General features: G+C 38.2%; 1 long non-coding RNA gene across 1 annotated transcript; it reads right to left on the bottom strand.

Moving 5' to 3' along the window:
- Positions 1 to 16527: 16527 nt before the first annotated feature.
- Positions 16528 to 23784, bottom strand: LOC149157076 (uncharacterized). The gene is made up of 4 exons (XR_016262443.1): positions 21369 to 23784; positions 18707 to 18789; positions 17070 to 17992; positions 16528 to 16714 (listed from the first exon to the last, which is right to left on the bottom strand). It is a non-coding gene; the product is annotated as an uncharacterized LOC149157076 (long non-coding RNA).
- Positions 23785 to 24909: the final 1125 nt, after the last annotated feature.

The following is a 24909-nucleotide window of genomic DNA, read 5'->3' as shown; positions in this document are numbered from 1 at the left end:
TCTCACACTATCTACCCTCTTAATCAATCCATATGAGGCATATTTAACTTATTCAGTGCTCTAATTGGAATCGATCAAGCCACCATTATCACTAACTAAATAGTCAATATGTTCACACCCTTTTTCACAGCAAATCAAAACTCTTCAAGACCGAATCAATCCACTAATGGACAATCCCATCACCATTGCATTCACACACATTAGAGGAAATTTTAGCCTAAAAGTGGCCTCCTAAGGAAAAATCATAAAATAATAGTTAAAATAATAAAATAAGAGTTATGAATTTTGGAGGGAAAAGAAAAGAACTGTTTTTTTATTGTATTTTTGGTTGATCTCCTTATAGGTTTAGTCAAAATTCAAGTGTAGACATTCGTTGGATGTGGAATTTAATTCCACATCCAATGAGTGTCTACACTTCGAATTTGAATAAACTTATAAGAAGATAAGCCAAAACTACAACTAAAAAAGTAGTTTTTTCCCCTCCAATATATTTACGTGTACCTCTTTTTAAATTTAAAGGGTTTTGATTGGTTTACATATTATGCACATGAAATTTTCATGGACACATTTAGGCTGAAATTTCCTCTAATGTCAACTTTGAAGACCAAACCAACGAGTTAACCATGACTAAGTTAGTTAATACGTTGAAGGCACAAGACACCCTGATCGCACTAATTACCTGGGAAATTGCAGTGGTATGGCCTTTTGTATTTCCTTTTCACACCTATAGGAGAGCATTGCGAGTAGGAAATGGTCAACATGTAGAAAATGTCATGGGCACACAACAACATGAGCATGGCAGTAAGGAAATTTTTCTTTGTGATAGTATCAATATCGTGAAAGTTGACGTAACCATAAAAAACTCAAATCTGCAACCCCTATTGCAAGCCTTCTTCAACCACCTTTCCATGTACCTGTACACCTTTTCTAAACCTTTTCTAGTCTTCTAATCATCAGTACAAGTCCACTAGGTTTTTGACATCAATTCCCTACCTAGTTAACTCATCTAGTTTAGATCAATGCCAACACAATTTTGCCAACAAAATACTTTAGAACAGTCCATATGGTAACACTAGTGAAGAGTTAAAGGAGTCAAAACCTAACCACTAGTAGGCTATTGAGTTGTGTTATAACTGGTCCACTCGGAAAAGGGGTTCCATTCTATTCAAATGCATTTTGTTACATATATGAGCAAAGTAAACAGAGAGTAGATATGGATAGAATAAACATAGAGTATTAGTGCACTGTAGTAGCCCATGGGCCACATACCTCACTTATTTGTACTTGCATCCTATAACAACCTTGGTCAAAATTCATGTAAAAAAATATAATACCAAGGTCATGGGACACATATTCCAAGATGAATGGTGGGAAAAACATCCTAGAAAGTGCTCATTTGGTTTATTATGGCTAAAGGAAATTGGAAAAGGTAATGGCAAAGGCTTTCTAAAGGCAAAGTGGCATTTATTGGCATTTTATTTATGAAAATAATGGAAAATAGGAGAAAAGGAAGGTGAAAAGTGATAGGTTTCATGTGAGGAGGAAAATGAAGGAAAATAATGGAAAATGAAGAAAATAGAGTCTTCATTAATAAAAAGGCTTATGAGGATTAGTTGGTAACCTTTTGTCACTTCAGTTTTGGAGCTCTCTCTCACTCTTAGACACTTGGTGTTTTCTTGGAGCACTTCAGCTTTGGATCAAGGAAATCAAGGAAGGCAAGATGAAGCAAAGATCAAGCAAGGAAGGGCAGGATCAAGTAGCTACAGTGGGATTAGTTGTAGGTATCGATTTACATGTGTGATTTCCTTGCTAGTTTTTGCATGATTGGTTATGCATGTGTGTTATTGGTTTTCTTGCTATCATTGGCATGGGTTTTTCCAAGTGTGATAATGTTCTTCAACCTTTCCTTTCCATTTCCAGATAGTAATGGTGTGATGGGGTTCTCATGTTTTTGTTGAGATGGATTTCTACATGGATTCAAAATTGAGTGAGGTGGTCTCTGAAACACAGAACACATGGCCTAGTGACCCATGAATCGGATTATGGGTTGTGGTAAAGTTGGATTTTGTGTTACTTCATTGGGCCTATGAATCTTTGACCTGTGAATGGAAAGATATAAGGCAAATCCTAGAGGTGGGTGCTCTCCATCAGACCTAGGAGTCCTTATTTGGTGAATGGCAGTATATATGGTAAGGCTTGGAGGTGGAGTCTCGATTGGGCCCTGGAATCCTGAGATGGGATATATGGTAAAGCCCAGAGATTGGGGTCTCGGTTAGGGCCTAGTGATCTGGTGTGGATTGTGGTAAAGCTTAAAGACTAGGAGATAGGGGAATTCCTCACGGTGTAGGTGAAAAAATTTGGTGGCATCCATGCTTGTTTAGGGCCTAGTGATATGGTGTGGATTGTGGTAAATCTTGGTTCTATTGATGAGGGTGAGGTGGTGTATCCCCAAGAAGACCTAGTTTATTTTGGTTATGAGTCCCACATTCATGCTTAGAATATGGCATAGGGGTGATTGGTTGAAAGAAAGATTTGGTTCAACTAATATATGGTCGGGTGGTTCGTGGAAGTTCCAAAACTGGTTGGCTTTTGCATTCATTAATAAGAGTTCCTTCTCATTGGTATTTAATGTGTAAATAGACTGGATTATATGTGGATCTTATGGTTGTTGTATCCTAGCTATTTATGTTGTTTATATGTTGGATATGGGTATGTTTTATGACAGTGATGATGTATCACTCTCATCATGTTTTGATTTGTAAACTAATGAACGATTAATATATGACCTAATAGATGATAATGCAGCTAATGTGATAAGGAAACTATGCTTCTTAGCGATTCTCATATAAGTATGAGACCCCTATGCTCAGATCTTTTGTTATGACATGTAGAATGCATATCTGTGACATGTTTGATGAAAAGCCCGTCATGGCTAGTAGGGGTCTAGTCAAGTCCTTACTCAAATATTTGTATTAGTATCATTGTGTTGATGTTACTTTTCATTTCTGGAAGTTTCATGAAGTTTTGGGCAATGGCCTGAGTCATGGCCTTGAAAAAGTGGCACAGAATCTAGGGTTCTTGGCCTTGGACTAGCTGAAACATATCCCAGTTGCTTGCATGCCCTTGTTGTGAGAGAAACTAGAGGGTCCCAGTTTCATGCATGCCCATGTCATGGGAGTGACTGAGGCTCTAGGTCAGTAAAATGTTAAGTTTCCTCAGGGTTTGGTCACCTAGAAAGGTTGGTTGGCTCCTGGAGGTTTTGTAGCATGTGTGGAAGGTCAGATTGGTTGTTTTGTGTCGATTCCACTTCCTTAATTGTACATGGGGAGTTGAATCAGATCATAGTAGCCTCTTGTCACATGTTTACCCCAGAAGACCGGTTAACTTGGGTAAATGTGGGAGGAGGGTGTTACAGAGTCGTATGAGAACATGGTTCAACACTTAGAATGGATGGGCGAAATCTAGTAGTCATGCATGCATGTTAGTTGTATATGTGCTTGTTAGGTATGCATGGTAGTGGTCATTGTTATAGTTGTGTTTTCATGTAAAAGTTGATGATGTTGTTGTTGGGATGTGTTTTTCATGAATGCTTGTCAGTCGTATATGCATTCGTTATGCATGTCAATGTCTATATGTTTTTATCCATGCATTGTCATGGTTATCGTTATGCATGTATAGTAGGCCAGACATGCATCGTGAGGTCATCGTATGAAATTAGGTCATCATGATGCTATTGGTATGTTATGATGCTAATGTGTTGGTTGAGATGGAGCAGGAGATGCAGATCATCAAAGCGAGATTGCAAAACTAGACTCCAGGGTAAGAGCCAATCGTTATATAGGTTTGTATATTTGGCATGCAGGTATGTGGTTAATGGTTGTTATAAGCATTAGGGTTACTTATATGCTATTCATTGTATTATTATGGTTACATGTATGATAAATTCTATTTGATTAGTGTAGTCATATGCACATGTTTCAGATAGTCATGAATGATAATAACATGTTGTTGTATGCACTATGGTCATATGCCCGATGATGATGGTCATTGTAGCTAAACTATTGATGTATTATGTTTTGTGCTAATTTGGGTTGACATATGCAGATGATCATGGTTATGACATTCAAGTATGAGTTAATATATTGTGATATTATGTCATACTAATCTAGGCTAATGGTGCATATGTGATTGTTATGCATGAATGGCAATTTCTTATGATCTTATGAGATTAACCTATTAGCTAGTTACTATTATGGATATCATGACTTGATTTATGTTGAGTTGATGTGTTGTGAAGTTATATCATGTTAAACAAGATTAATTGTGCAAACAACATAGCCTCCCTTTATATAAATTAAGGTATGAGTTTGATTATGTCGTTTATTTGATCATTGAGTGTTTGATTATGCCATATAGTTGATTTATTTAACATGGTATCTTTGCAAGTTGTTTGAATGTTTGATTAATTACATGATATGAGTATGTGTTTGAAATATTGTACAAATGAATGGTCTTGTTTTATGATAGTTGTACTAATGCATTATGTGCTGAGACAGTTGATATGTACTTGAGTGTAAATGTGTGCTAGTTGTAGTATTATGATTTTCACTATTAGTTGATTATGACATGGTTGTTAGTCTTGGAAAAAGGTTGATTTCAATTAATAGACATGAAGTTTTGATCCTTGGAACATGTGGCTGACATGTGTAAATATTTATAGTGAAACATGCTTGGTATTAGCATGACAAGGTAATAGTTGAGTTGCTTATATAACTAATAGTTCGGTGATGTGACATTACGTAGTAAGACTCAATTGTAGCAAGGTAAATGGTAAAAGAAAGGAATTGGCTAATAATTCCTTTGGCTATGTTTGTAAACCATAATTCCAAAATAATGATCGCTTTTCATACACGAAGTCTTCTTAGCCTTGATTTTGTCTAACATTATGTGGATATATTCCATATTCATGAACATGTATTTGACAGGTATATTAGCTAGTCTCTAGTTATAGCTAGGTCTATCAAGGGAATTGGAGTCCCTTGAGAGATGGTAAGGATGTGTTTAGTTACAGGTTAGTGTGCTTGTCATGAGAAGGTAAGATAACTGGTATATTGTTACGTTTACTAATGCACTAAAAGTTGTGTGTTTATGGCAGTATGATGCATGGAATTTCATGGAAAAAGAGACTTCCATGAAATATGAAGAAGGCTCAGGTTGAATTTCCCTTAGAGGTATGGGGAACACATGGCATTGACTCATGGTTTTTGTTGGAAGTTTTGTGCCTTTGGTATTTTTTGATTTGTTCGAGATTGATTAATGGGTTTTGATTACATGTGGTGCAAGGCCTTACCACTTTGTTTGTGGTGGCATGTTTCTATTGGTGTTTGATGTTTTTATTCTTGTTTGTTTCTTGTTCTTGCCTTTATGTTTTGACGGTCTTGGTAATTGATTTGGGAAAGAGGAAAGTTGATGGAGATTGGGGAGAGTTGAATGAATTCCAACAAGTAATGTAAGACCCAGATGAATCTTAGTGCACGTATAAGGAAAGTTGAAGGAAAGAGTATGACAACCGGTTGGATTGGTTGGATCCATTTGTGTAAATGGACAATGGCAAGAAAGTCATGAGAAATGTAAAGTAAATGGATTTGAGGCATTGGATGTTTGTGCTATGTTGGGAATTGTTGTTCTCGATGTTGTGTAGTTGTTGCATGGATAAAGGGAGTTCTCTTAACCTAGACCTTATAATATATGGTAATTATGTTATAAGTATGATTATGTTGATGTTTATATATGCATATATGTATGTATTTATGTATGTATGTTGTTGACTGATAGGGTCATTAGAATTGTTTTGTGTTAGTGTTCACATGTAATATCTATCTATATATATATATATATATATATATATATATATATATATATATATATATATATATATATATATATATATATATGTGCAGTCGTCTGATAGGGTCATTAGGGATCATGATTATTTTACGCTAATGTTTATATGTATATATGTATGTATGTATGACATTGTTTGATAGGGTCATCAAGGATTATCCTTGTGGAGGAATGATATCTTATGAAGGTGAATGCCATGAAGGGGTTCATGGTCTTATGAGGAATCAATTGGGAGGATCAACCCTGACAAATCTATGAGGTCAGTATCATGTGGATATGAGTTGATACTATGTGTTTATACTATGACTATGTTTACATTATGGATAGAGCTGAGTGGATAGCTTTGTGAGTGTGTTGCAAAGAGAGGTTGAGTGTGCAGAGAAAAATGTGGAGAGTATGCTGCAGAAATGTTGAAGACCGAGAGATGCTATCTGGGTCGAGAGTTGTGATGATATGTTTGTTTTTGCAGTGTGATAAATGAGAGTAAAAATTATAATATTGCATGGGAAGAATATGAGTGAATTTTGTTGAGAACATTAGAGGGTTGAATGCATAGGAGAACAAAGGGCCAAGTGGATGAGAATGGACAGTTGAAACAAGGTAGAGTAAGTGGCAAGAATAATGAGTAGTTGCTTCCTTATTGAGTGTGGGTTGGAGACTACAACATAGGGAGTTGGTGCTTCCATCTAAATGGATGTCGAAGTAGAGCTTGTGGATTGGTGCCTCCTACAAGTTGGTTCTTGCATAAATTCAAGAACTTGCAAGTTGGTGCTTGCAACAAATCCATGAGTTCAGTGCTTTAGTTTGTGCTTTTCGTAAGTTGATTAGGTGTCTACAGAAGAAGGGGAGTTGGTTCTTCCTACTAGTGGGTGATAGCAAACAATAAAAGGGAGATGTTTATCCCTGTGAGTGGTGGTTCATAGAAAAATTGATGTAATAAAGTAGGAACATTTTTTTACGTCAAATAACAAAAAAAATTTGGTGGTTTTTCTCCCACAAGGGTTTATACATTAAAACTTAGTGTCATATGGGCTTGTTGTGTATGTGTATTTGTTTACTCAAATTGCTTCAAATGATATGTTATCGATGGTCACATGAATGGTTGCCAATTTTGAATGTGAAAATTATAAATTGGAACAAAAGTTTAAATTTGATCTGTACTTATGCAGGAACACAACAAAATATAGATATAAACATAAACATAGAGTTTCAACATAAATAAATATTCTTTTCATTAATATCAAAGAACTGAAAGATGCTTACAAGAAGAATAGAAATAAGCTAGTTCGGGCAATGGTAACTTACCTCTGAGAAGAGATGTGGCAGCTGCATGCCTCTAAACTCTACTAAAATGAGGCTCAAGGGCCTTTTTATTATTGAAAAAAAGGGAAAACCCTAAACAACCAAAAAAATAACCTAAGGAGATGGAACACCAAGAGTTTATGGGCCATGTTGGGCTTAGTTGGGTGGCCAACTTCCCGAGATCGTAACTTGGTCATATGATCTCTGTTTGGTGCATATGATACCTCGCTATAAATATATATCCAAGTAATATGGGATTTGCAGCAGGCTCCTTGTAGAATTTTCACCTGTAGATCATCCTGCTATATGCAATGTCCTAAAGCATACTACTTGATCTACTTCTACCATAAACTTTGTGGAAGCTTAAACAGATATGAGCATCATCAAGCATGAACAGATATAACTGAGAATGAGAAGTGATCAACCATAGCATAGAAGAATTTACCTAGGCAAAGCCTCAGCCTAAAACCCCAACTCTGTATTATCATACAAGTGGAAATATAGCCAGTATTACAAAAAGAATCAACTCAAAAGCTATCCTGCTCTCTCCGTAATACCTCTGCTGCTCATAGACAGTCAAAGGCCTCTCTCTAACTTTTGTTCTGCCCTCCAAGCCTCCTATTTCTTTGTGCAATTTTGATTTGGGTCCAGTGCCACCACTTGTGTGAATTGGCCTCTTCACACACTCACGAACCTCTGATCCAATTGTGCAGTCGTGAAGGAGATAAATCCTCATCATGGATGAGCTTCCTTTATGGAAAAATATTCATCCAACTAATAGTGCACTGTCCCTTCTTTGATCTCAACTGGGTCTCTGTCTGAACTGACATGCATGAGTTATCCATGAGTGAAAACTTAGTTATTTGAAATACAGTAGTTACATGCATGCAAGCATTAACTAACTAAACTCTCATTAATTTAACAAACTGTTAAATTAATCTAACTGGACTTGACTAAGTTAAAATAACTCAACTAATTACAACTCAATATTACAACTCATCCTTATCTCTTTAACTGATGGATAAATTCATCAATTAATAGATAAACTATTGCATGTCCTCACGTAGACTTCAAGTTTTTTTTCCTTAACTAATTAACTTGAGATGAATTAATTAATCCATTCTGAACTGCTAAAAATAGAACTTCTATTTTTAGCACTTCCATTTTTCATTCCTTATTGCCCAATCCAGCACTGGTACTCAAACTGCTATTTTTAGCACTTCTATTTTTAGCATTTCTTGTTGTCATTTTCAACACTCCCTCTCAACAAGAGAGGCTTCCTCTCAAACCTGATCCTGTACCTTCGGAATTTTCTACATGCAACACTTCTACCAAGTGTGGTTGCTCTAGCAACTCTCGGAACAAAAAAAACTCCCAACTAACCTCTCTGTTGGGCTAGAAACATACTTTGATGTTGAAGCTCTACCTGCTGCTGACAAGTGCTCCCTCTCTAACCTCTGTGCTACTGCAACATCTCCATGCATCTCGCACCGTTGCACACCTCTTTATGCCATCCTACACTGGTGCAACACACTTGTGCCTCTCGCATTGCTGCAGCTTGCTAGCTCTGCGCTATCTTGGGATTCCTGCATTGTAGCTCTCTCTGCCACTCCATCCGCATCTATCTCTACCCAATCAGTCAGTCTTGCTACTCCTCATCGGGGCTCCTGTAGCAAAGTTGAATCAAAGAGGTTGGGTACCTCAAGGATCCTGCCCCTCCTCCTTGGGACGATCACTCCACATCGCCCCACCTCCTACCTGGAGGTATGGCTGCATGTGATCCCCCTACCCACCTAGCTTGAAATATCCCCCTACTGGAGGTCTCTGCATGAGTTGATGCCTCCACTATGTCTCCTCTCGGCTTCCCCAGTTATGGCTGCTCCACAACCTCTTGAAGTTGCTTCACCAACCGTGGCTCCTCCACAATCGCCAGAGACTTCTTCTGGCGCTGCATGTTGAGAGTTAATATACTCTCCCTCTCAACCACCAGCCTCCATCAGTTCCCTTGCTGCTCAAGGCTTTGCATGCATCTTGAACCTCAAGAGCATGCAGGTTCTTGACCCGTGAACTGATCTGCTTCACCTGTCTAGTGATGATGTGTCTAAGGAAAACCTTTCCCTTACTAAAGACTACATCATAGCCTCTGTCTTCCAGCATCCTGATCGACACCAAGTTTCTCTTCAGTCCTGGTACATACTTAACATCAATCAAGGTAAGGCGAGCTCCATGCTCCCTCTAAAAAATAACCATGCCTACACCTGAGACACTATACTTCTCATCATTACCCATCCCTATGAGTATCTTGAGATCTTTCTCCTCCAAAGTACTGAACAAACTCTTGTCGTCGGTCATGTCAAAAGAAGCTCCACTATTAAGAAACCAACCACTTCCTACCATGGATGAAACCATGCATGCGAAGAGTGTGAAATCCAACTCGAACTGTGAAGCAAGTGCCTCACCTTCAGATCCTTCCCTGGATCCCTTCTTGGATTTCCTTTGTGGATAATTTGTAGCAAAATGACCCACCTCATACAACGAAAGCATCACACTTTCAATTTGTCAAACTTCTTACCACCATGGGAAGAACTGGATCTAGAAAGAGAAACCTTCTCCTTCCCCTACTTTTCCTTACTCGCTAAGGCAAAGCTTTCTTCATCCTCCATGGATGAAGAACCATCTCTGGTGCTTCTTATGATCTCCTCCTGCATCAAATCTGACCAAATTCGTTCCCAATCTGGTAGTTTCTCTCTTCCATTAATCGAGTCCTGGTAGCTATGCCAGCTCTTAGGAAGACTGAGGAGTGCAAGACTCACCATGTCATCATCAGTTGTCACGATCCCTACACTTCCAAGCTCATCCCTACATGTGGTGAGCTTGTTCAGATACATAGAGATCGTGTCACCCTTTTCACACTTGATCTTTCGAAGTTTTTCCTTCAGTGCCAGCTTCCTCTGATCACTGCTATTCTGATAAAGATCTTTCAATGTTTTCCACATCGAAAACGGAGTCTCCTTCCCATGGAGGCTCGAGACAATGTGATCTCGAACTCCCTCCAGGAGGATTCTCCTTGCTCTAGCCACACACTTTTTCCATTTCGCCAGTTGAGTAGCATCAGTTGGCTTCTGGACTTCTTGATCAATGAAGTCCTTTAGACCATTATCTTCTAATATTGCCTCCATGTGATCCTTCCAGGCTATATAATTCAAACTGCCATCAAGGGCATATTCGAGTCTCAAATAACTTAATGCCATCGGTGAAATAGATGCAATAAGAACTCAATTCAATATTCAGAAACCACAAACTTCAACTTCTCCCTTCTTGTATATTGTTCTTCCTTGAACACCCGTGCTCCAATACAATGTAGAATTTTCACCTGTAGATCAACCTGATATATGCAATGTCCTAAAGCATAATACTTGATCTACTTCTACCATAAACTTTGTGGAAGCTTAAACAGATATGAACATCATCAAGCATGAACAGATATAACTGAGAATGAGAAGTAATCAACCATAACATACAAGAATTTACCTAAGGAAACCCTCAGCCTAAAACCCCAACTCTGTATTATCATACAAGTGGAAATATATCCAGTATTACCAAAAAATCAGCTCAAAAGCTATCCTGCTCTCTCTGTAATACCAATGCTGCTCATAGATAGTTAAAGGTCTCTCTCTAACCTCTGGTCTACCCTCCAAGCCTCCTATTTCTTTGCGCAATTTTGATTGGGGTCCAGTGCAGCCACTTGTGTGAATTGGCCTCTTCACACACTCACCGACCTCTAATCCAACTGTGCAGTCCTGAAGGAGATAAATCCTCATCATGGATGAGCTTCCTTTATAGGAAAAATTTCATCCAAATGATAGTACAATGTCCCTTCTTTGATCTCAACTGGGTCTCTGTCTGAACTGACATGCATGAGCTATCCATGAGTGAATACTCAGTTATCTGAAATATAGTAGTTACATGCATGTAAGCATTAACTAACTGAACTCTCATTAATTTAACAAACTGTTAAATTAATCTAACTGGACTTGACTAAGTTAAACTAAGTCAACTGATTACAACTCAATATTACAACTCATCCTTATCTCTTTAATTGATGGATAAATTCATCAATTAATAGATAAACTGTTGCATGTCCTCACATAGACTTCAAGTTTGTTTTTCCTTAACTAATTAACTCAATATGAATTAATTAATTAATTTACAAACTGATGTTAATATCAAATTTGAATTTTACTTCCTATTTTTAGTCCAGGGACTGACTAAAATAGGAATCCATTCTGAACTACTAAACATAGAACTTCTATTTTTAGCACTTCCATTTTTCATTCCTTGTTGCCCAATCCAGCACTGATACTCAAACTGCTATTTTTAGCAGTGCTATGTTTAGCACTTCTATTTTTATCATTTCTTGTTGCCATTTTCAACACTCCTTCCTATGGCTAGTGGCCTATTGTAGACCTCAAAAAAATGTCATTTAGGGGTTCAAAACAACTCCGGATGTTCAGGACCCGAAAAATTGCTAAAAATAGTAAATTGTACTATAATCAAGGAAACTAATGAAACCGATAGGAAGTTTAGATAGAATAAGTGGGTGGCCACCAATATCCACTTGCATCAATCCTCCTCCCTTAAGAAGAAATGGTCCCCATTACATGCAGAGCCTTCATGTGGTGAGGAAATTTATGTTGAACCTAGTCCCTAGTGAGCCACTTTCCCTCGTGAAGGAGTTGACCTATTTTGACAACTCGATATAGCTAGATCCTTTGTTGGTGAGTGTTCCTGGTCCATGTGTCCATGATCCTATCAGTTTTGTCATGTCCAATGCAACTTGGGTTGAGCTCTCTTGGTGTCAATTTCTCAACAATGTCTGATGTGTCCAGCAATGGGGGAAAGTATGATCGTAGCTGGTCCACATTGAATATTGGGTGCAGCCAAAGGAATGATGGAATTTTGAGCTCGAAAGAATTGTCCCCTACATCCTTAGCAATGGTGTAAGGCCCACATTGGAGCAAGAGAATATTATGGTGGGGCTTAGTGAGGCACTCCTTCTGCAAATGTAACCAAGATTTTTTGTCCACCTAAAACTTGTGTGGTACCAGATATTGATCATGATTTTCTTTATACTTATCATTTTATCTATCCAATATGTCATGGAACTATTGGCAGATGTGTTGAATGTGCTCATTGAAGTTGTTATCCCTGTCAACTTTGGACTGGACACAAGTTAAATCTGCATGAGTAGTTGCAAATGGTATCGCAATATCAATGGGATGTAGTGGCTAGAATCCCAATCCCATCTGAAAGGGGATGTGACCAGTTGAGATTTGGAGAGCTCTATTGTAGTTGTGCTAGACATAGGGAAGGATCTCATCCCATGTGCGTAGGCTCCTCGAGTTGTAAATGCTCATGATTTGCATGATCATTCTATTGATAACCTATGTTTGGCAATCAGTTTGGAGGTGGAAGGTCGTGGACTTTGTGAGCTTGGTATCCAACAATGACCAAAGGCTTGACCAGAATGAACTTAGGAACCAACTGTCCCGATCTAATATAATGGACTATGGGATCCCAAAGTGTACCCATACTCATTCAAAGAAGAGTTTGGTAGTGGATTCTACTGTGATACTCTTCTTGCAGACCGCCAGAATCGGCATCTTAAAAAAAAATTCGATGACTACGAAAACATAGTCATTTTCATGCAAGTATAAGTAAGGCTTGACATGTAATCCATGGAGGTGGATTCCCAAGGTCGACCAAGAATAGGCAGGGGAGTATACACCCATGTTCAAAATGATGGGTGTTTAACGAGACTATAAAGTGTATTAACTATAAGATGTATGAATTTTATATTTTTGGACGTAAGGGTGCAGCAAAAGTGAGTTGATCCTCCCTAGAAAAGTCATGTTTTCCCTCTATATGTGACTGCGGCAAAAATTCATCTTTGGCAAGTCCCCAACAAGTTCCTTTCCCTCAACAATACAGTGTACCCATACCACTACCCCACCCTGGTCTTAGTCTTTCCCTGCCCGTGGAAGGGTGAGCGACGAACGCTCATGGCCCGTATGCTTGCTCTACCCCTACCTATAATGACTAGGGATGTAGCTACAAGATGTGCACCTGTAGGGTTTTTATCTGTCGCTAATGGTGGGTAAGGGGTCAGATCTCCAATGGATGGATAAATAACTATCTCTCGAACTAGAAGAGATGTCAGGGGGATTATTATTGGTGTTGCACCTAGCTATGGATATGGATCAATAGGTTATTTGGACCTATGAGTATTGATTCAGATTTGTTTCTAAAGGAGTGATGAGTTACGAAGTAACTCCTCATTAGTTTCTCCCTCGCGCCTCAATAAGTATCTCACCTAATAGAAATATATATCATTTAGCTTTCCCCTTCTTCGCTAAAATAGGGTACATTGATTTTAACAAACAAAACCAACGTCCATTTTACAGGCCTAACTGTCAATCTCTGAATAAAATATTGAAGGTATTCAAGCTCTTTTCTTCGGGAATTTCATGTCACTCAAAAATCACAATCGTCAAGAATTCAAACACTCATATTCCATACCCATGACACATAGATATCAAAATCATTTGACTGATCATTTACATTTCCCTATGGACAAACAACTTCATTAATAATAGACAAACAAAGAAATAACAAAACATAGAGGTACATAAACATATTACTCATTAGTCAACTCAAATATACATTAACTCTCGTGAAATATACAATGTGGACATGTGCAGTCTAGGCCTCTTGATCTCTACCTCTCTCCTAACACTAAAGCTTCTACTCTATCTCTTTTGCCTCTGCTGCACACTACTCTTCTTCTCAAACACTCATTTCTTTTCAAAAAAAACTAACATGGGTAGCCAAGAGTCACTAGATGAATTGTTTCTCCTTCTCACAAAATAAGGGAAACAAAAATTAAATAATTCCATTAAATAAAAAAATTCATTTCCAAATGTAAATATTTATATAACATTTAAAATTTATCCCAACATCATCATGTGACCATCTCATCACATTGGCAAGATCTCAGTCCAGTCTTCATTGAATTTAGTGCCCCATCTATGCATATGCATCATATGGGGCAATCATGTATTTGTTTGTTTTATTTTAGCACCAAAAGAGCTAATTTTGGGTAAAGTTGTAGCTTCTTTAGTGCATTATAGTTGATGCATGTTGTTTTTCTTGTACTTTTGAAAGGACGTTGATATATCATCACAAATTGTAATCCTTTTTTTGTCAAGAGAAACTTGGGTAGTAGCTATATCTAATGCTTCTTTCACCAAAATCCACTAATGATTGACCCAATGTATAGAGAGAAGTGCAAATCTCTTCGTTTTAGTATTGATCTTTCATTTTCACTTACAACATAAAAAAATCAGTTTATATTTTCTTATTGACTTATATTCTATAAAAAAAATGTTATAATAAATATTAAAAAAAAAGTGAATTAAGCTAGAAATCTATACCAAAAAAATAAGCATATACTTCAATCTTTAGTTTATAAATCATATCTAAGACACCCTTTCACCAACCATATTTTCACCATGTATTTACTATTGTGCCAAATGCAATGATGATATAAGTTTCTTCTTCAAAATAACTCCCCAAATTCACCTTCTTAGTCCCTGCCTATGGCAGCACACAGACTATAGTGTTAGCTTTGCCATTTACCAACTATTAAATTATCAGTTCACCATCAATTTTTAACCTTTAACCAAAGTTTATTGTTGATAATTTGGGTGCAACAAAAATTTAAACAAACTTTGAATTTACCTTCTTATTGCAAGTGTCACATGCAGTGATGCTATTTCAATGAGGGACAATTATTTTATCTTAAGTTTTTCAAAACAAAAGTAGGAATAAGTTATTTTATCTTTAAGTTTTCCAAAAAAAATGTGGAAACAAGTTATCTTATGCAAATTAAGAAAGTTAAGGCAAATAAATTATTTTATTCAAAAAAATTTCAGGCCCTGTAACATTTTTTCACCACTTGTCACCTAGTCTATCTTCTTTTCCCTTTTCGTTCCACGTAATATGATCCTACCTCCTCTTCATTCCTCTTGCCCTTATTTTGTACATTGAAAATACATTGCTCTTCAAATTGTTTGTATGTTAGTGTTGGTTATTCGACCAGATTCGGCATATTTTCGTGCTACGAGACAAGCTTGAAGATACTTGATGTCTGGTACATTGACTTTTATTATCAGCATTGTATTGACACTAGAGTCCCCATTGAAGCCACAGTTTGTATGGATATCATATTATTTTGTTTCAGTGCATTTTCATTTGTTGTTTTATCAGTACTTTGTATACAAGACACCATTGAATACACACACTAGAATACTAATTAGTGATAAGTACAATGATGTAAATCAGAATCCCATAATGCTTAGTTTACTCAAAATATAAAAATAATCATTCTTGACTTGTTTTTCTTTTTTCTTTTTTTTTTTCCTTTGTTGTTTCATCAGTACTTTGTATACAAGGCACCATTGGAAACACACAGCAAAATACTAATTAGTGATAAGTACAATGGTGTAAACAATAATCCCATAATGCTCATTTTACCCAAAATATAAAAATAACCATTTCTGACTTGTTTTTCTTTTTTTCATTTGTTGTTTCATCAGTACTTTGTATACAAGACACCATTGAAAATTCACAACAAAATACTAATTAGTGATAAGTACAATGGTGTAAATGATAATCCCATAATGCTCAGTTTACCCAAAATATACAAATAATCATTCTTTACCTATTTTTCTTTTTTGTCATTTGTTGTTTTTTTTTCCTTTGTTATTTCATCAATACTTTTTATTCCAGACACCATTGAAAACACACAACAAAATACTAATTAGTGATAAGTACAATGGTGTAAACAATAATCTCATAATGCTCAGTGTACCCAAAATATAAAAATAATCATTAGTGACCTGTTTTTCTTTTTTTCATTTGTTGTTTTATCAATATTTGTATACAAAACACCATTGAAAACACACAATAGAATACTAATTAGTGATAAATACAATGGTGTAAATCATAATCCCATAATGCTCAATTGACCCAAAATATAAAAATAACCATGCATGTTTTTCTTTTTTTCCTCCTTTTTTCTTTGGTGGTTTTCTTCAATGACAATGTTTACACTATATCTGCAATGGAATTCAAAGTCTTCTCGAGTAATGGATGTTTATACTTGTTACTTAAAACAAGTTCCTCATTTTTATTCTCACTCCTATGTGAGTACCTAATTGATGTATTATTTTTTTTTGTTGTACTTTTTATGCTCACTCACAATTATTTTTTTTGTTGTACTTTTTATGCTCGCTCCTGTCAAAAGGTTACAGGCTGATGGTTACTTCTATTGTTCCTGTTTAGACTTCCGTCTTTGATCCGTTACTTCTGTTGTTCCTGTTTAGACTTCCGTCTTTGTTCTTATGGATCGATGGGGCCTTATCCTCTTCTCGCCCGTTGATTGATCCTGTTATGACCAAGAGGAAGAGTAATTATACAAATGCAACGTGGGTTGCATGCTATAGACTAGAGGTAGAAGAGGCACCTGGTGTGTGCATGCCCAACTTCCTCCAGCTTTCTTAAAATAATTTTTTGAAATTTATAATTTAAACTATTAATTAACTCTATTTACACTTATTTATGGATAATAAAGTGTTTTCTTCACGCTTGGTAATTATAAATATTATACCCTCATCACTGATTCTAGCTATTAAAATAAACAAAACAAAACCAAATACATATTCTTATGAGTATTCTATGTATGTTTTCTGTAGCTTCTTACAAATTTCAAGAAACTTTGTTTCAATCAAGCACATCCGTACCGGGGTCTTATAGCAACACGTGTAATATTATTGAATGTCAGTAATGGAACTTCCAGAGCTGTGGTATCTCCAATTCTTTTAACTTGATCAGGATCCATGTATAAACAAGGGAGGCTGCGAGGCAGCAAGTCCTTGCATTGAGAACCGAACTAGATGATGATTCTGTCAAAGTGAATTGGTCATCCTGCAAAAGGAGACAAGTATTTCAATATGCAGTGACACTGAGGATCCAGGAGTCCATCAGTTCTCCCTGCATTTGTCCACCATATTTGGGTAGATCATTGTGTGTATCTAACTGGAATCCTAGAGTGGAATCCAAAGGCTGCATACCCACTGCCTCCTGAAAAGAGAGAGCCTGTTCCTGTAGTGAGCTAGAAAGAGGTGATTCAGCATCCTATGAAGAAGAGTCACAGCGGGGAGGCATTGTTGTTGAAATGCGTGAAGACTGAACCCTTCCAAATGGCACCTGGAGGAGCCTATCAACTTCTGTCTTCATGACCAAGTAACACAGATGCTAGCCTATAATCTATCAGCAGAAGATGATTCACCTTTAGCCAGGCAGGAACCAGAAGCCAGATGCCTTTACCCTCTTGCCTTTCAACTCTAGCCTTTGCCTTTCAACTTGAACCTTCTGAAAGAATACAGATGCCTTTGCCTTAAGCCAAGTCCAACAGATGGAATCAGCCTTTAGCCTTTTCACCTTGAGCCTCACGTTCAACCTTTAGATGCCGGTACTTCATGTCCCACAGTTGCTTCTAGCTGATAGCTAGAGGAATAGGTCTATGGTTATTGCCTTTGCACGGTAGAACTTATCACAGCCTTTTCAACCGAACCCCCAGATATTAATAAGAAAGTGCCGAACCATCCAGATTCAGATTTCGATGATGCAGAACTAACAAAAACATGATGACGGCTAAGTGTTCCTACAAGTCACAGAATCATAATATGAGAAATCTTAATTCAGCATTGTTACTAGGGCATTTGACTCAGCAGAAAGAGCAGTAGACGATCTTGCAGACGATGGAATTCAGGTAGCAAAGCAGCACCTGCGAAGTCAATTAGTGGGGAAGCAGAGCAGAAGATATGATATTAGTGAGTGAGGCACTTTGAGCTCTAGCTCGCCCTCAAATAGGACAGGTTCTGCAATCCACTGTACCACTGTAGCTAACTAAGTGCTAGAGCTGTACTTTTCTCAGTCAAGTGGGACTATATTCTCAGGCAAACGGGGTATAGAACAGGAAGTGATTATGTGTAACTGAGTTTTGATACCAGAGTTCAATATTATGTTTAGTAATGCAATGCAACTACAAGTCACAGAATCATAATGGCAAGTTGAACAATGAAAATGGATATAGAACAGGAGGTGATTGTGTGTAGCTTTGGGACTGCAACTATCTACTGAGCTGCTGTGTAAACAAAACAGAACTTACAGAGACAAACAATAGTAAAAGAAGCAAAACAGGCAGGGTAGCCTCAACGTATGAACAAACAACAAAAAATAGACAGAAATTGGGAACTATGCAAAAAAAACTAAACATAGAATCAAGCAATTCAAAATTAAACCAAACAGCCCCCAAAGAGTTATTGCAGAAATAAATGAAGGTGAACAAGGTGAAAGCAAACAAATTAAATGTTACCTTCTTTCCCCAGTTAACATGGCAGAAGCAACTTTTCAGCTCAGCAAGTTTCCAAGGCTATTCAAGTCCTCCAAGTAAAGAGTCTGCAACAAACACATAATATTAAGAACTCAAGCCCATCAATTGCAACTTCATATAAGCAGTGAAATAAATATCATAGAACTAACAAATATTTCTCTATGAACCCTCTGATATCATATATTGATAAAGACATAACAGATACTAGAACAAAAATAAGTGCAAAAGTGTGCATTCCAACTATTTCAATTGACAACTATGAAGCTGATCTTATAACTGAATCAAATGATCTAATAACATTCAAACAAGGTCAAAAAAGTATTCAGTCCTCAAACCACTAAACTCTACATCATTAGATTATACTGTCATTGATAGTATATTTAATGTCACTGTTCAATCATACAAACTAACGATTTGGAATATAATTGTGGCATGGACTTCAGAACCGAGAGAAAGAGACATCAGAATTACAGGAAGATTAATTGATGATTTAATGGATTATCTTATAAGACATTTTTTAAAACCCGGATATCTTTAGCTAAATTAAATTAGCGCAAGCAAAGTGTAAACAAAACAAAACTTATAGAGACAAACAATAGTAAAAGAAGCAAAACAGGCAGGGCAGCCTCAACGTATGAACAAACAACAAAAAATAGACAGAAATTGGGAACTATGCAAAAAAAGCTAAACATAAAATCAAGCAATTCAAAATTAAACCAAACAGCCCCCAAAGAGTTATTGCAGAAATAAATGAATGTGAACAAAGTGAAAGCAAACAAATTAAATGTTACCTTCTTTCCCCAGTTAACATGGCTGAAGCAACTTTTCAGCTCAGCAAGTTGCCAAGGCTGTTCAAGTCCTCCAAGTAAAGAGTTTGCAACAAACACATAATATTAAGAACTCAAGCCCATTAAATGCAGCTTCATATAAGCAGTGAAATAAATATCATAGAACTAACAAAGATTTCTCTATGAACCCTCTGATATCATATATTAATAAAGACATAACAGATACCAGAACAAAAATAAGTGCAAAAGTGTGCATTCCAACTATTTCAATTGACAACTATGACATTGATCTTATAACTGAATCAAATGATCTAATAACATTCAAGCAAGGTCAAAAAAGTATTCAGTCCTCAAACCACTAAACTCTACATCATTAGATTGTACTGTCATTGATAGTATATTTAATGTCACAATTCAATCATACAAAATAACGATTTGGAATATAATTGTGGCATGGGCTTCAACTGGAGAGCTGGAGATGAACAAATCTAGCAGCATAACAAAGCAACTGAGAGAAAGAGAGAGAGGGAGATAGCTGAGCTCAATCATACACACCTTTAAGTTGGGATATAATTGTGACAAAGGCTTGCAACTCGAGAGCTACGGATTAACACACTAACAGCGTAACTAAACAATATAGAGAGAGAAATATGCTCAATCATGCATACTTTCAAGTGGAGATGTAATTGCAGCATGGGCTTCAACTAGCAAGAAGCTGGGGATTAACAAAACAAACACAAGAACACGTTTATGAGAAAGCTGCATTTGATCATAGATCCGCTTTCAAGTTGGGATATAATTGCAGCATGGGTTTCAAATGGACAGCTAGAGACAACAGAACTGAAAGAGAAAAAATGTGTTCTACTGCGCTCCAGTGCCACAGCATGAGCATACATGAGTAAGAATTTAATTCGAAAACAAGCTTCAGAGCTGGGGATTAACAAAACGATCATGCCAAAACAACTGTGGCATGGCCTTCAACTGGATAGATAGAGATCAACAACATAACTGGGGAGAAGGAAAGAGATGTGATTGATCGTACACACTTTCAGTGAGGATATCAGTGTGGCACAGGGTTCAACTCGGGAGAGCTAGGGATAAACAAAGCTGTGTAATAGTCAAGAGCATTGGAAAAACGGTGATTGAAGTCCAACGCCACGGTCAAAGAATACCAGCTTTCAAATTAAACTTTGCCCCGGTCTTCCACTGGAGAGCTAGAGAAAACTAGGGCCTCCACACCCATTATTTCTGTTGAAGCAATGACCATTACCCATTATAACTCCAAACAGACTTCCCCTAGGGAAAACAGAAATAGGGCAGCATACACAAAAGCCCGCTGGAAGCCAGAACATCCGTTAAGTTTAAGCATGTCACACAGTGGTGGAAGAAAAAACAAAAACATAACAAACGCAAGGAAAAATATATTAGCATGAAACCCCATTGGATACTTAGCCACTAATCAATAACTTAATCAACCTAAGATGAAGTCATCGTATTTTAAACAACCTCCATCACGACGAGAGCTGAATTCAAATATTTCTGCAATTCCACTAACATGATCTAGGGTTTTCTCTCTCTTTCTGGCTTTGTCCGAAAGCCGTGATCTAAGGTCACATAAAAAATTATCTTTCAGTTGCATAACACGATCTAGGTTAAAATCAAATCGCCCAATTTGCCCCTCCATACATTACAACCTAGGTTAAATTTTAACCTATTCGACATTATTGCAACCAACATCGCCAGAGGGCGGCCCGAGCTCCATCAAGGGAAACGCCCTAAACCATTAAATGGTATTTGAAACACAACCCAACATTTAAAACATGAAAAATAGGCAAACAGGAATTTGCAGAACATACCCGACGGCATAGAATATCAAAGGCCTGACAAAGAAGAAAGAACCCCACTGCTGCTGCTGCTCCACCTCCTCTGTTGCATAAACCTCCTCGGGGAACAACAAACCCGGGGCACAGCAAAGAAAAAACAAAAGAAAACTGGTTAGATATGAGAAGAAATATATCTTGTGAGCTTGTGAGCTTGCAGGCTGAGACACTCTGAAAATGCTCCCCTGCAGCAAGCCAAATACATGTCCTTCAAAGTTTCCAATGCCATCTGCATTGGAACATTTGTTTGCACAGACCTTGACAGTGCAGATGTGAATTTGTGCATTATTAGATGCTACAAATTGTGAAACCTGAAATCGTTCATTCCCTCTAGTTAAGCCATACCGTTGCTATTACATTTGTGACAGAAAGCAGAATTCAACAGCTCACCAGTTTTCAATCATGGCCATTCGAAGTCCATACCCATTGAGCATAAAGACCACCAGAAGCAAGGCCATGCCCGAAGAAGAAGCCATAAGCAAGCCCCCATGAAGATTGAACCAAGCAATTAGATATGAGAATGTTAAAAAATAAAAATAATAAAGTGAATTAAATTAAATTAAAAAGAGACGTTGCCACGCCAAGAGCATGCTTCCCAGGTGTCGGAGGTATGGAGATCAAGTGCTGCCTGTCTTATCTCGAATGTATGCTTCACTTCCAATTTCTTCTCCTGCACAGACTTCGCCAGTGTCGGAGCACAGATGGGTTGCTATTGCTGTTGCTGTTACCATTGCCATTGCCAGCGCCACCACCACTGCCTCCATCTTTTTCATTGAAAGTATAAACTATCAGCCCAATGTCCCTGCAGCCATTACTACACAACTCTGCTAATTCCCCTCGACCACAGCGTTGTGATTCCCCCTTCTACCCCATTCTCTCCGCCCCCTCCTCCTGCTATAGCGAAGGCGCCTGCCTTCGTTTATGAACCCGCACCTTCCTCCCACAAAAGCTCCAGCCATATTTATGTACCAATTATTCCAGCCATATTTATGTACCAATTATTGCATCTGTAGGAGCGCTACTTCTTGGACTAGGGCTTTTGGGAGCCATTTGCTTTTCAAGAAAAAGGCGGAGCAAACCAGAGACAATAAAGCCAGACACAGGCAATGTAGATGGTTTTGAGATCGAATCGAACCTTCTTTCGAACATGTCGGAATTGCTGGCATTGGACAGATTGATAGGCTTTTCCTTCAAAGAACTTGAGGAGGCCACAGACAATTTCAGCAGAGCGCACAGAATCAAGAATTTCGTCTTCCACGCGATTCTTCGTAGAAACAGAGTGGCTCTCAAACAAATGAGAGGGCAGGTATCAAAGGAGATCAATGCCCTTCACAGATTCCACCACACGAGTCTTGTCACTCTGCTCGACATCTGCGTTGAAGAATCGTCGGACCAGGACTTGTACTTTGTCTTCGAGTACACCAAAAATGGGTCCCTTAGCGACTATATCCATAGCGCACGGTCATATGCAGGGGGTTTCGAACCTGTCATGGAACCAGAGGCTGCAGATCGCTCTGGACATCGCAGAGGGGTTGGAGTATCCACATCAACTCCCACCTGCTTTCACAAGGATTTTAATAGCTGCAATATTTTTCTGGACAAGAATTTTCGAGTAAAGATCGCCAATTTCGAATTGGCCAAATGCAAAGGAGATGCGGATTCTTGTCTGTAGAAGTGGTTCCAAGTTGAAGGCAAAAGGTGAAAGGCTCCCGGGTAGTCGGCCTATAGAACCCTTCCCCCCCTGGTAAACCTTCCCTTCCACGTCTAGAGAGAAAAGACCCTTTCAGTTCTTTTTCCACCCTCAGCCAAAAAGACTCAGCCAACAAGAGAGATGAACCCTGGAATATTCCAGGGCTGCAGGCTGGATAATACAACAATACTGTAAAAGCATTTAGCAGTTGAGCAGGGTTGCATTCAGCAATTGAGCAGGGTCAATCAGCGCTGCAATTGAGCAGGGTCAATCACAGAGTGCTAGCGATGGGTAGAAGCAAGAGGTAACTTCTGTATTTTTTTTCATGATTCATTTTCCTTTCTTCATGAATCATTCCCCTGTATGGCGAGTTTCCAAGTGGTTCCAAGTTGAAGGCAAAAGGTGAAAGGCTCCCGGGTAGTCGGCCTATAGAACTCTTCCCCCACTGGTAAACCTTCCCTTCCACGTCTAGAGAGAAGAGACCCTTTTAGTTCTTTTTCCACCCTCAGCCAAAAAGACTTGGCCAGCAAGAGCGATGAACCCTGGAATATTGTAGGGCTGCAGGCTGGATAATACAACAACACTGTAAAAGCATTCAGCAGTTGAGCAGGGTCAATCACAGAGCGCGCTGGCGATGGATAGAAGCAGGCCCATACTAAGGATGTCAGAATGTGTGGGCATACTTCCTCAGCCCGTTGATCCTCATGCGCTCATGTGTTTTACACATTGGATGAATGTCTAAGGTAGATGAAGCTACCCACCTTTCCTTCCCAACCCCAGAAGCTCCGCATGAATATCATCCGTAGTGTAGTCTTCTGTCGGGCTTAGCGATTAAGACAGGTATTCAAGTCCTATATCTCGGATTTGAAAGAGAAGCTGCTTGCACCTCAGATACCCAGGATCACTTTCCCCTCATTACCACTGGTCAACCTCAGCCGAGAGGACATCAGGCCCAGGAATGATATCCCCCTGTTGGTGATACCCAGTTCTCTTGTGAACTGAAGACAAAGAACTTGCCAGCCACAAGAATGATATCCCCCCTGTTGATGATACCTAGTTCTCTTGCGAACTGGAGACAAAGAACTTACCAGCCACAGTTTTCTTGCTTGCGAGCTCTCCTCTGACCGACATGAAAGACCATCCCCCAGCAGAACACCTGCACCACCTTGCATCGACACGTACACCACCTCATGCACAACAGCTGCCAACCTGCAAACAAACCTGCTATAGCCAACCTGCAAACAAACCTGCAAACAAATGTTAGCGAACTAATGCTAACATACCTGTAACATTAATATGAATACGTCGACCGCCACATATAATAAACACGGTAAAGCTAAATAAACCTATGGTCCAGCCTCTTCCGCCTCGGGAAGAGGCCAAATAAGAGGGCAAACACGGTCACTTTCGAAAACTTTGGTTATCCCGACAATGGTAAACACAGCGGCATTCGAAAACTTTGGTCACCCTGCCATAATCCGCTTAAATTAACAACACAGCGCCTCGAATTAATGCTATACCATCGCAGATGGATTACTATAGTCCCTGGCCATTGCTAGATGGCAGGGACTAATAATAAATTGATACAAAATAAGCTCCAATTCTTTTAGCCAAATCGGGATCTTTGTATCAATAAAAAAATATGAGATCCCTGTATCAATAAAACATTGATACATTGATTAAAAAAAATACATTGATACAAAATAAGTTCCAATTCTTCTAACCAGATTAGGATCCTTGTATCAATAAAAAATTATGAGATCCCTGTATCAATAAAACATTGATTAAAAAAAAATAGAATCACTCTTTGAAACTAATGCAGAATGT

Source organism: Pinus tabuliformis, chromosome 9 (genome assembly GCF_031772625.1).
Source record: "Pinus tabuliformis cultivar Carrire ecotype Pingquan chromosome 9, CPIR1, whole genome shotgun sequence".
Taxonomy (NCBI): Eukaryota; Viridiplantae; Streptophyta; class Pinopsida; order Pinales; family Pinaceae; genus Pinus; species Pinus tabuliformis.
Note: the sequence above shows the minus strand (reverse complement) of the source record. Positions and strands in the feature narration are given on the sequence as shown.